General features: G+C 43.6%; 1 protein-coding gene across 2 annotated transcripts in view; it reads right to left on the bottom strand.

The window, feature by feature from the left end:
* LOC121282837 (complement C1q tumor necrosis factor-related protein 7-like) overlaps window positions 1-10,557 on the bottom strand; it is a 67,151-nt gene extending 56,594 nt beyond the window's left edge. Inside the window, exons 1-2 of one of the 2 annotated variants that reach the window (XM_041196660.1) lie at window positions 10,490-10,557; window positions 9,868-10,033 (exon numbers count right to left, since the gene is read on the bottom strand). The gene's annotated coding sequence lies outside the window, so the exon portion shown is untranslated. Of the gene's footprint in view, window positions 1-9,867; window positions 10,151-10,489 lie in introns of those variants that run through there. The other variant, XM_041196653.1, reaches the window with a different exon arrangement.
* Between the last annotated feature and the right edge of the window lie 1,545 nt (window positions 10,558-12,102).

The raw sequence follows: 12,102 nt of genomic DNA, 5'->3' as shown, positions 1-12,102 counted from the left end.
GAATGAATTGGAGGCAGACTTGAGTGACAACTCCAGCTTCACCCCTATCTTGCTAAGGGATTATAAATCACAAATAAATCTCTCTCACCATTTCAGACTTTGCTGGCTGTCTTACCAATCTGAGATGGCCGACTACAGTGAATTATAGTATTCCAAAAGAAAATTGAGGTGGGAGGCCCATTCCCCCTCATTTTAATCCTATTTTTGTCAGTTGTATATTGCAAGCACCTGAGGGAATCCCAAGCAGGAGTGGCAGAGGCCCAGTTCAGGAGTCAAGGGTCTCTACCCTATTTTCCTTTTCTTTGAACCGGGGAACTTAGTATCCCCAGGCTGATAGGAGAATAACATTCAAGCCCAGAAATTTGATTTGTCCTATGAAGGCTTAATTCAAGGATATGAAGCCTGAAGTACCAAATCTCAGCTATAGTACATTCATTGTCTCCACACTGTAGTATCCATTGTATCTACTTGAAGCTCTTATTAACTGGGCTACGCAATATCCATTGCCCGCATCAGTGTTTACACAAATTCACAAATCAGAATAAAATGGCATGGAAATTTGTTGGCATTTTGTTCAAATTTTTAAGTATTGCTTATTTATAACGGTTCTGTTCTTTGACCAGCTTCCCATGACCCTAGGACTTACAAAATCTTTTGGCCCTAAATCACAATATTCAGCACACTAAGCCTAATTTCTAAACTATTTCGAATGCATTCTGTTACATTCAGACCAATAATTTTGAATCCATTCTCAGTGGAATCATATATCAGGCCCTGGAGCTCTTGCCCTACTGTTGCAAGTGCAGTCAAACAGATCCATGTCTGCCTAGCTTCACCCTGATTAGGAGATCCTGTGCCAAACCCTGGGAACAGGATCATTTAAATGACTGAGCCTCTAGTAATATGCCTGCAAAGGTGCATCAAAGGTGTCTGTCCCTTGACCACCTCACTGCTCCAACCAGGGAATATCAGATCCTTCCTGGGTTGAACAAATGCTGCACCTTCCTTTATTTGTACTATTGAGGTAACTAATCCCCTCTGGGATTTATAGGCCCAATATAAACAGGTGAGAATCCTGGCATAACTGGGTTCTGCCACAGATTCTTGCCCCTCACTAAGTGGGAATCTTGCTTTCTGCTCTCTTGGAGTTCAGGAGTGCAGAGGCCTTTGTGAATTCTTTTAATTTCCAAAAGGAAAACCGACTGGAATTAGTTGTGCATGGGCCAATTGGAAATGACAGTATTGCGACAAAGAAGGTAATCATGAGCAGAACTTTTCGCTCGGCATGCGGGTGTGCACTTGACACAATGGAGCATAAAGTAGCGTGCGATAACATTGGGTGAGTGTTCCGATGTCATCGCACACTCGCACAATATTTCGGTTGATGCATGCGCACCAAACTTGGAAGCGTGCCTGCTGACAACGAAGAGGGCTATTAAGCCCATTAACAGTGCAATTAACTGAGATTTTTCACTGCCTGTCCAACATTACCATTGGGGGGGGGGGGGGGGGGGGGGGTGGACGAATTGGTCAGGTGGTCTTTGCATTTTTCAGGAAACCTCATCCAAGGGCAGGATGAGGTTTCCGTCATTAAATTTAAAAAAAATGTTTGAACAGCATTTTCATGTTGTATTTGTTCAGATGACTGTTTCTGATGCGTGGGCATTTTTTCTGGATTTTAAAATCTTTATTTTTTGCTTTTAAATTCATCAGCTCCCTGAGGCAGCTCTCTGCCTTCAGGGAGCTTTCATTCCGCACTCCCCAATGCCCGTGCTGACTTCAGTGCTTTCTCTCTCTTCCCGCCCCTAACTCAGGCAGTGCTAATCATATCAGTGCACGCACTTCACGCTGTCTGGCTGTTAATTGGCCAGCCAGTGTGAAATCACTGTCGGGAGCCCATCGCAGTCAGCGGTCCATTTCCCAACCACTCCCCCGCCCGCTGATCACGCAAGCCCACCACGCTGAAAAGTCAGGCCCATGTCATGTAACCTAGTCAAGAGGTCTATTATTTGCATTTTTATGTAGGAACACGGCACAAATGAACATGGACCAATATTCAATAGTGAGAACACTGTTAATTCCAACTCAGAGCTGGATCATTTCTGAACCTTTTGACTGTTGCAGCAGAAAACTCATCGAAATTTACTGCAACAAGCCTTGGGAAATTAACTTTTCATTTGTACAACTTCCAAACCTGCAGAAACATGGCAGCGTCTGGCTAGCAGCAGTGTGGAGCTCTCCAAGAATGACGAGTTAAACAACCCAATGTTTAAGTTTGACAGTCATTACTTAGGACCTTAACAAGCAGGAAGTAGGCTTTTTGGTCTCATAGGAAACAATTCATCTGTAATCTGGATGCATGAGCCAGAAACTTGTGAAATGTAAGCATGAAAAACAAGGAGGGTGGATTTTACAGATATGGAAGTGTTCTTCTACATCCAGGAGTCATGATTACCTCTGCACCCCGTAGCCAGCTCCAATTAGCTCCCTCACCCTCAGCTCTTACCTACTGTTGGCAAGACAGGTGGATCGACACCTTCGCTCAGTCGAGCTACCAGTGGAGGTATGACCAGTACTGCCAACTCGTGCTGAGTTTGTTAATGAAACCAAAGGACCAGTTTCAATGTTTTGAGTTCTCATTCGGTTGGCACTGGTTGCACAGTGCTGAGTCAGGCCTCAGAACAGCACATAGAGATTGGCCAGAGGATTGTCCAGAAGTGGTGCTCAGGCCTCATTAATGTGAGTTCTGGCAGGCTGTGGACAGTAAACAGGTATTCCCAAGCAGCTCACCACTTCAATCAAGTTCTGGGTTGGGTCACTGTCAACGTGGAGACATTAGCTGGAGTTATGCATTACAAGCTCTAGGCAGTTATGACGAATTTCAGGCCAGGGTCCTTAAACAAGCAGTAAGTTCCTATTAGCATATGGAATTGAACTACCACATGCTTAAGATGGTCACCAGGAACATATGTAAATCACCAAAGCCAAAGTGTCCTTAGGGGTGGGATATAGCTGCATGCAATTGCATCTTTTCCTCATCTTGCATCCGAGAAACAGATGAAATGAGGTTCAGTTTCTCCCTTATGACCTTTGATGATAGATCCAGTAACTTCCCCAGAACTAGTGTTAAATAGGCCAGTCACCTGATTTGTTCTTTCCAAGTTTCTTAAATGATGGAGTGATAGTTATGATTTTTTTGATCCATAGGGATAATTCCTGAATCCAGAGAGATTTAGAAAATTGTTTTTAATGCACCTGTAAATTTGTTACCAGTGTTCAAAGAGTTTGAAGGCTTTCACCGCAATCTGTGCTTTAGCAGATTACTAAGATTGCTGAGGTGCTGGACTGGGGAAGAGGACAGTGGCACTGTGATACATGAGCCTGTTATCATCTCTTAGGATAATAACATTCATGCTCCCACCGCTGCCTCTCCATTAGTGCCCCAGCTTCTGCCTGTCAGCCAGCCAGACCAGGCTGCTGCTATTCATGCCGAGGTGGTGTAATCTGAAGCCAGGCCTTCCAGGACCCATGGGCATCCTCCAAGACCATTTCCAGTCTACTACACTGAAATCCAGCAATCTTCTAGCAGCCATGCATTGGATCGCCGGAGTCACATTGCATAGGAATTCGAGGCCAGGCAAAGGTGCCCGCAAGAGAGGCATTAAGGGAAAACACAAGGGTGATTAGTTGACTATTATATATCAATTATTGGGATTGTAGTATGTTATGGAATGGTTGTTTAGTGGTGTCCTTTATTACAGGATTTTGCCAAGCCGATGTTGTGATTTTTGATAACAGAGGGATGGTAAGGTGAGTAAGTGTGAAGCAACAGTGATCTGGGGATTTTTCCAGAAGAAATGGAGACTGATGAGATGTTTTTGGGCAGTCAGTATGGAACTACGATGTCTTCTACTCTTCCTCCTCCTCCTCCTGAGATGGTCACTAAAGACCTGGTGCCAAACGTTGTGGAAGCCAAGAGGTGTGAGTTTACACCATCTGCAGCTTTGCCTCATATCAGATTGTGGGATGAGGGTGAAGTGGGATTGCAGAAGTTGCCTAACACAGGAAAATATATCATTCTAGATGGTTTCAGTGACACCGTTTGTCACGGCCTCAGGGACTGCTGCAATAATAATGCTGAGCACCATCTCCTCCAAAGGGGTGACAAAGTCCAGCCATGTGAATCCCCTGCTGGTTTATGGCTGGTCCTTTCTATTATAGACCAATTTGTCCTGCAAGCAAGAGGGAAAGGTGCCAGTGACTGTGTTTCAATGTGTTTGGGTAATGTGCTTGTCATAGCTGAATAGCTAGAACTATGTGGAAGCTGTGAGATGTGGGTGTGAGGGTTGTAGCAATGGTTAATGTATGAGGGTGAGGCACAGAACACAAATGTTAGGCATGAACCCTGGTTGCAAGGGATTGTTGATGGGTCAGTGATGGGGATGTAGTGCACTGAGCCTTGTATAAGGTTGTTGATGCAACTACTGGGATGTGGGATTTGAAGATGCATTCACTGAACTTGCCCACTCAAGTCAGGTCTTTGAACTTCCTCTAGGCACTGTCTCCAGGTCCTTAGGGTCAAAATCCTCTGCGGCCCTCAGCTCCCACTGCTTTTGTGGCATCTGATGGCACTCTAGCCTACAACAGAGTGAGAACCTCCCTCCACTTTTCAACCTCCTGATAAAGGCTTCTAGTGTTGCATCAGAGAATGCTGAAGCCTTCTCTCTGGTCAACTTCCCCATTACCCTAGTTTGTTCCTGCTCCATAAATGTTTCCAGTTGATTGAACCAACCTTTTAAGATCCTGTCTTTAAGAAGTGCAGGCTAACTTTATTTAATGCTAGCCTTGCACAAAGTTGGGCACCCTGCTGAGTGCAGCCATTCAGCAGCAATATTGTGCTTATCGTTTGATTGCACCATCATTGTGTTGCCTACATGAATTTCAACAGACACAGGTTAACCATATTTCACAATTCTGGTATCCGTTAACAAGCTTATCTAATTGTTGTTATTTCATTCCTTCAACAATTGCTCAAGGCATTCCTTAAGCTTATATTCCACTAACAGAGGTTTTTGTCGGTCATCCTTTCATACCAATTAGGTAAGACACCTTCCTCCTGCGTACAAGTCTCAGAAAAGGAGCATGGAACACAAACGCATATAGTAATATAGAAAATAGGAGCAAGAGTAGGGCATTCGACCCCATGAGCCTGCTCCACCATTCAATATAATCATAGCTGATCCCCTCTCTCAACATCATATTTCCGCGCTCTCCCCATACCCCTTGATGCCCTTAGAATCTAGAAATCTATCTATTTCCTTCTTAAATATATTCAGTAACTTGGCCTCCACAGCCTTCTGTGGTAGAGAATTCCACGGGTTCACCACCCTCTGAGTGAAGATGTTTCTTCTTATCGCAGTCCTAAATGTCCTACCCCGTATCCTGAGTCTGTGTCCCCTAGTTCTAGGCCCCCCCCCCACCGCCCCCCCGCCCCCCCAGCCAGAGGAAATATCATCCCTGCACCCAATCTGCCCAGCCCTGTCAGAATTTTACATTTCAATGAGATCCCTTCTCATTCTTCTAAACTCCAGTGAATACAGGCCTAGTCGGCCCATTTTCTCCTCATACAACAATCCTGCCGTTACAGGAATTTGTCTGGTGAACATTCGCTGCACTCCCTCAATGGCAAGCATATCCTTTCTTAAGTAAGGAGACCAAAACTGCACACAATACCCCAGGTGTGGTCTCACCAAGACCCTGTACAGCTGCAGTAAGACATCCTTTTGCTGTACTCAAGTCCTCTTGCAATGGAGGCCAACATACCATTTGCCTTCTTAACTGCTCGCTGCACCTGCATGCTTGCTTTCAACGACTGGTGTATAAGGACACCCAGGTCCCTTTGTATACCCACATTTCTCAATCTATCACAATTTAAATAATATTCTGCCATTCTGTTTCTCCGACCAAAGTCGATAACTTTTCACTTATTCACGTTATTCAGGACACTTAGAAAAGAACAGCGGGATTAGACAAAGTCAACATGGATTTATAAAAGGGAAATCATATTTGACAAACTTACTGGAGTCTTTTGAGGACGTAACTAGCAGAATAGATAAGGGAGGACCAGTGGATGTGGTGCATTTGGATTTTCAGAAAGCTTTTGATAAAGTCCTACATAAGAGGTTAGTGTGTAAAATTAAAGCACATGGGATTGGAGGTAATATATTGGCATGGATTGAGAATTGGTTAGCAGACAGGAAACAGGGAGTAGGAATAAATGGATCTTTTTCAGAGTTACAGGCAGTGACTAGTGGGGTAACACAGGAACCAGTGCTTGGGCACCAGCCTCCTTTCATACCCTGGGATGTGGATCATCATGCCCTGGGGATTTATTGGCTTTCCGAGCCATTAATTTCTCCAGCACTATTCTTTCAGTAATATCAATTTTGTTCAGTTCCTCCTTCTCACTAGACCATTGGTTCCCCAGTATTTCTGGAAAGTTATTTGTATCTTCCTCCGTGAAGACAGATCTAAAGTAGTTGTTTAATTGCTCTGACATTTCCTTGTTCCCTATTATAAATTCTCCCATTTTGCACTGTAAGGTAAAAGCAAAATACTGCAGATGCTGAAAATCTGAAACAAAAACAAAAATTGCTGGAAAAACTCAGCAGGTCTGACAGCATCTGTGGAGAGAAAGACAGAGTTAACATTCCGAGTCCGGATGACTCTTCTTCAGAGCTGTTTGTGTAAGGGACCTACATTTGTCTTCACTAATCTTTTTCTTTTTACATAATTATAGAAGCTGTTACAGTCTGTTTTTATGTTCCTTGCAAGTTTACTATTTTTCCCCTCTTAATCAATCTCTTGGTCCTCCTTTGCTGAATTCTAAACTGCTTCTAATCTTCAAGCTTGCTACTTTTTCTAGCAACTTTATTTGACTCAATTTTTGGATCTAATACTATCCTTAATTTCTTTTTTTAGCCATAGTTGGGCCATTTTTCCTGTTGTATCTTTGTGCCAGGAAGGAATGTATAACTGTAGCAATGCATAAATTTGTTCCTTACACTAAACGGTGAGAAATACAAGGATTTCATGGGGAAAAGTCACCTGGTACATATATTCAGCAAACATTTAAAAAAGGTAATTAAATTGTTTTACATTTTCATCTGTGTTTTGTTCTGTGTTACACATTGAAGGTATGGAACTTTTAACAAATTGAAATGGATGCCGGTGTTACATGAGAAAGATATGAACCCCAAATTCTTGCAGAATATCCGGTACATTCCTGCTGCAAGTCCAGCACAAGTGCAGCAGAAGACCTGAGAGGTAGTCCAGAACCAGATTCTGGACTCTGCCAGTTTCTGCAATACCTTTATTTGGGTGGAGCCTCTATATCAGAAGGGTGGTGGCCAAGGCGAGAGGGCACTAGGCTGAGTGTTTTCTCACCACTGACCTAGTATCTGTTAGTTGATCTTTACATTGAGTAAAGCATATCAGTCTGCCAGCTGGTGCAAGTGATGGCAAATAGTTGAGACCAGACTTGGGATGTGTTCCAAAAAAATCTAAAAAAAGATAGCAGTCTCTGTCTCAAAGAAAAATTAAGTTTTTTTTAATCATTTCATGGCATGTGGCTGTCACTGGCTAGGCCAGCATTTATTGCCTATCCTGAATTGCCCTTGTGAAGCTGGTGGTGAGCTGCCTTCTTCAAATGCTGCAGTCCATGATGTGTAGGTACAACCACAGTGCTGTTAGGGAGGGAGATCCAGGATTTTGACCCAGTGACAGTGAAGGAACGGCGATATAGTTCCAAGTCAGGAGTTACTGGGGGAAATTTTAATCTCAAAACACAGGAGGTTTTGTGTCAGGTGCCATGTTAAAGTGTCAAAAATCTGAATTCCTGACCCAAACCTGCCTCCAATGTGACAGGCTAGAGGAGGGGTGAGGAGGCTATGATGCCCATGGTTATTTAACATCTGGAAAGTAATAGTGGCGAGTTTCTTGAGCAGGAAAACCGGTAGTTAATCTCAGGTGAGGACTATCCTATCCAGTGGGTGACAGCTTTTTCACTTGCCTGCTGGATACAGCACGCCTGCTTGGACAATCTCCAGTGATTGTACACCATCACTGCCTCACCACTCCCGGCCTGACCCTTCCAATCCCACCCCGACCTACCCTACATGGTTTCCGACACCCACCAGAGGACACCTAACAATGCTCCCTACCTCAAGATACCCCTACCCAGACACCCAGCCTCTCATCCTGTTCTCCAGGCCACTGATGCCCCCATGTAGGCTTAGGCTAGGCTTATGACCACCACTCCCTCCTATCGGTTCTCCATGCTCCCGTCAGGCCTCTGATTCGCCCTCCAACCACTGACCACACCTCCCCAGGCTCCATTTTCACTCACCCAGGCCCCTGTCCCTACCCCCACCTCCCACTCACAGACCTCCAACCATTCCCTCTAAGGCCCCTGATCTCCCCTGCTGCCTAACCACCTGACCCCCTAAGGATCAAGCAGCCCCCCCCCCCTCCTCCATTGGGAGCTGCCACCCCTCAAATCAACCCCTTACCCTGGAATAGCCCCCCCACTGGGGCCCACTTCCCACCAGACCAAATCCCCCCACACGATCAAACCCCCTCTCCAACACAGATTGTTTCTCCCCACACCCCACTGTCCCCTTGCGCCCCCTTCTGAAGGAGGACCTACCTTATGATGCTGCCACCACTGATTTGCTGGCTGTCTGACTGGAAGTCAAACCTATCAAATCAGTCTGGCTTCCAGATGGAGAAATCAGTCAGCGATGTCACCTGCACGAGATCCAGAGTTCCAGGTTTCCCCCATTCCCCTGCCCCACACCATGTCTCCCCCCCAACCAGATCCTGGTGGGTCAGCTAAGTTAAAATGTTAAAATGCATCCCATTATCTTGAAAGAGAGTGGAGATCCTTTAACGGTGCCTTCACAGTGAAGAAATATCGCTGAAAGCAATGGCACAGAGGACAGCATGAAGAAACAGCTAAATCCAATTCAGACAGAATCCAAAAGGCAGCAGTAACTCTCATTTTATCAATAAAACAGTCACTTCATCAATGTTAACTCTCAATACTAATTCACCAAGTTGTTTTGTGCTGGCCATAATTTTGGTGCAAGAAATTTTGCTAGAAAAAGTGAAAAAAATTTGTTAATGATTAAATAATTTGTATTGGTGTGGCTGCTTGTGTTCTCACTGAATGCCCCAAGTACAGTATTTAGTGCAACAAATAATTACTGGCTCAGGTTACAACCTGCAAAAGATCCACAAACACTTCGTGCATCTGTTCTTATTGGGTTTTGATATATTTCTCCAACTAACCTGCATTTCCAAAGAGGTAATAAAATGTATGATTCCCAGCAATATTTTAATTGTCAAATATTCATTACAGAAATAACATTTTAACAAGTACAACAATCTTTAACATGAATTCTTTCCCAGTGAATGGCAGGGTTACAGTTCTAATCTGTTCTTTACTGATAATAGTGAGTGTCTCCTAACAGCCCAGAACAATATAATTTGACCTTGTTTCTTTTTGCCCATAGCACATTCTTTTGCAGATAAACATTTAATAATTATCAGAACAAATAAGCAGTACAGCAGTTACATGTGCTGACAATTGCTTCAAGTCTGTCATAAGTGCTTAAGTTATTCTGAGAACAAGGAAACATCAGTCCAGCTGTGGTCTGTGCAATCGCTGAGAAGTCACAGCTGGACTTGTTTTATTTTACAGTTTTCTCCAGAGATCCAAAGATTAAAATTGAAATCTAGCGACATTCTTTAAAACTTTATATTACAAGCATTTTTTAATTTACTAGACTTATTAAAATCACTTACCACTTTCATACAGCTCTTCAACTGCTGTAAGCGAGTGCCGTTGAACCCAGCCCTCAGAAGATCATTCACAAACTTGTGTTTTGCTTCAGAGTAAAGGTCATTCCTAGTGTTTCTTTAAACATTTGTAAACACGCCTGTTACCTTCACCACCATGGGTAGAAAAGGACTAAAGAGAGAAACGGGTTGTGATATACTTATTGTCAGAATGACCATTTGCATTACTCACGACAGCTACAACCCATGCTATCCTTTTTCCTTCTCCTCCATCCTCCCACCCTCCCCCTACCTCAAACCAGAAACATTTCCACTACCATTTTTGGCAGATTAGTTGGTTGCATAGTTTAAGAATAACATAATAATGGGCCAGATTATTTCATCAAAGGATAGCATGTAATGACAGAAGAAATTAGGATTGCCTGAAATAATTCAAGCAATGCCATAATAAATGGGAGTAACCATAGAAAATTTTAAGTTCACATTCAAAACCAGTATCAAAGTTAGCATAAAGAAAGAACTCTGCAGCTTATTATTTCATTTCCAGTATGTTCGAATGTAGTCTCATTCTTCTTTTATAAATGTCTAAAATCTATACGTGAAAATGCGACAGCATAATCAAACTTACTGTGTAGTAAATTCTGCCACCAGCTCCCACACATGCACCCTCCTGACTTGCAAAGGCAGGAATGCAAATGTACACAGAGCTATTAACATAGCAAGTCATAACATAGTGTCTGCAGCTCTTGTCTGTTGAAGACAAATCATTTCACGACAATGTCTTCGTGTCCCTTATGTTATAAGGCACTCAAATTAAATCAAACTGCAAAGCACAACCAAGTGCAAACCTTCTGGGTCACTATCTTTTGTTTAGCTGCAAGAATAAAAATAAGTGCCGCCAGTTTTTTGTATAATTGAATAAATCAAATACTAATCTACACAGATTTGTAGATGTTCCCACAGAAAAGATTTATGCTGCTGGAAACAGTGCCCAGGATATTCATTGGCATACATTTTACAGGCATTTAACAGGCAGCTTATACAGCAAAAGGTGCATGAGTGTATCTGCATTGTAAGATTGTGACTGCCGTATTGGATTGGGTGCCTCCGTAGGTCTCGAGGCTGCCACCAGAGGTATGTAGAATATAGACAAAAATGTTTAAATAAGGATACTATACTTGTTGTAGAGCTCTCTCTTGGAATCATATAATAGCTTATTGTTTTTCATATCTTCACACTCTTTTCCCCTTGGAGAACAGTGTGCAGTATTGCAAAGATAGATGGCTGATTAGCAACCCAATAGGCCACAACTTGAATGCTCCTTCCATGGCCATCTTCAAGTCCTGTGGCAGAATTCTCCACTCATTGGGCGGGTGCTGCTCAACATAAAATGATGCGTGATGATGTCGGGCGAGTGTCCCAATGTCATCGTGCACTCTTGCGATATTTCACTCAGCGGGTGCGCGCTGGAGTCGGCAGTGTGCCAGCTGACAATTAACAGGACTATTAAGGCTATTAAAATATCAATTGAATAAAAATGGCCTTTGGAATTTTTGCAAAACCTCATCCATAGGCAGGATGAGGTTTTGTTCAGTGAGTAAAAAAAAATTTTTCAAACTAATTTCTAACATGTCCCTGCTCATGTGACAGAGTGACATGCGGGGGAATGTTATAAACATTTTCATTGTTTAAAATCTTCATCTCCCTGAGGTTGATCTGTTCCTTGGGGAGCTTTTCCTGTGCGCATGTGCAAACTTCCGCGCTCGCACTCCTCTCCCACCCCCACCACACAGGCAGCGGTGAGTGCTGTAGTGTGCCTTTCACACTGGGTGGGCCTTAATTGGCTTGCCAGTGTGAAATGGCAGTCAGACCCTGATCGTGGCCGGCAGTCGGCTTCCCGACTGCTCCCATTGGCCCCCGCCCAGCCCACCCAATGAGGGCAAAATTCTGCCCACGGAATGAGACTTGAACTCAGAGCCTTTTGTCTCAGAGACAAAAGTACTGCCAACTGAGCCTCGCAACCTTCTATACAATATTCATAGCACAAAAGGAGGCCATTCAGCCTGTTGTATCTGTGCTAGCTCTCTGCACAAGCAAAACATCTTGTCCCAACCCCTCCTGCTCTTTCCCAGTTGTCCTGCAATTTTTTTTTCTTCAGTTGCTAATCTAATTACCTTTTGAAAGCCACAATTGAATCTACCTCCACCACGCTCTCAGGCAGTGCATTCCGGATGCTAACCA

Source organism: Carcharodon carcharias, chromosome 1 (assembly GCF_017639515.1).
Source record: "Carcharodon carcharias isolate sCarCar2 chromosome 1, sCarCar2.pri, whole genome shotgun sequence".
Lineage (NCBI taxonomy): Eukaryota > Metazoa > Chordata > Chondrichthyes > Lamniformes > Lamnidae > Carcharodon > Carcharodon carcharias.
The sequence above is the reverse complement of the archived record's forward strand: the minus strand, read 5'-3'. Positions and strand labels throughout refer to the sequence as shown.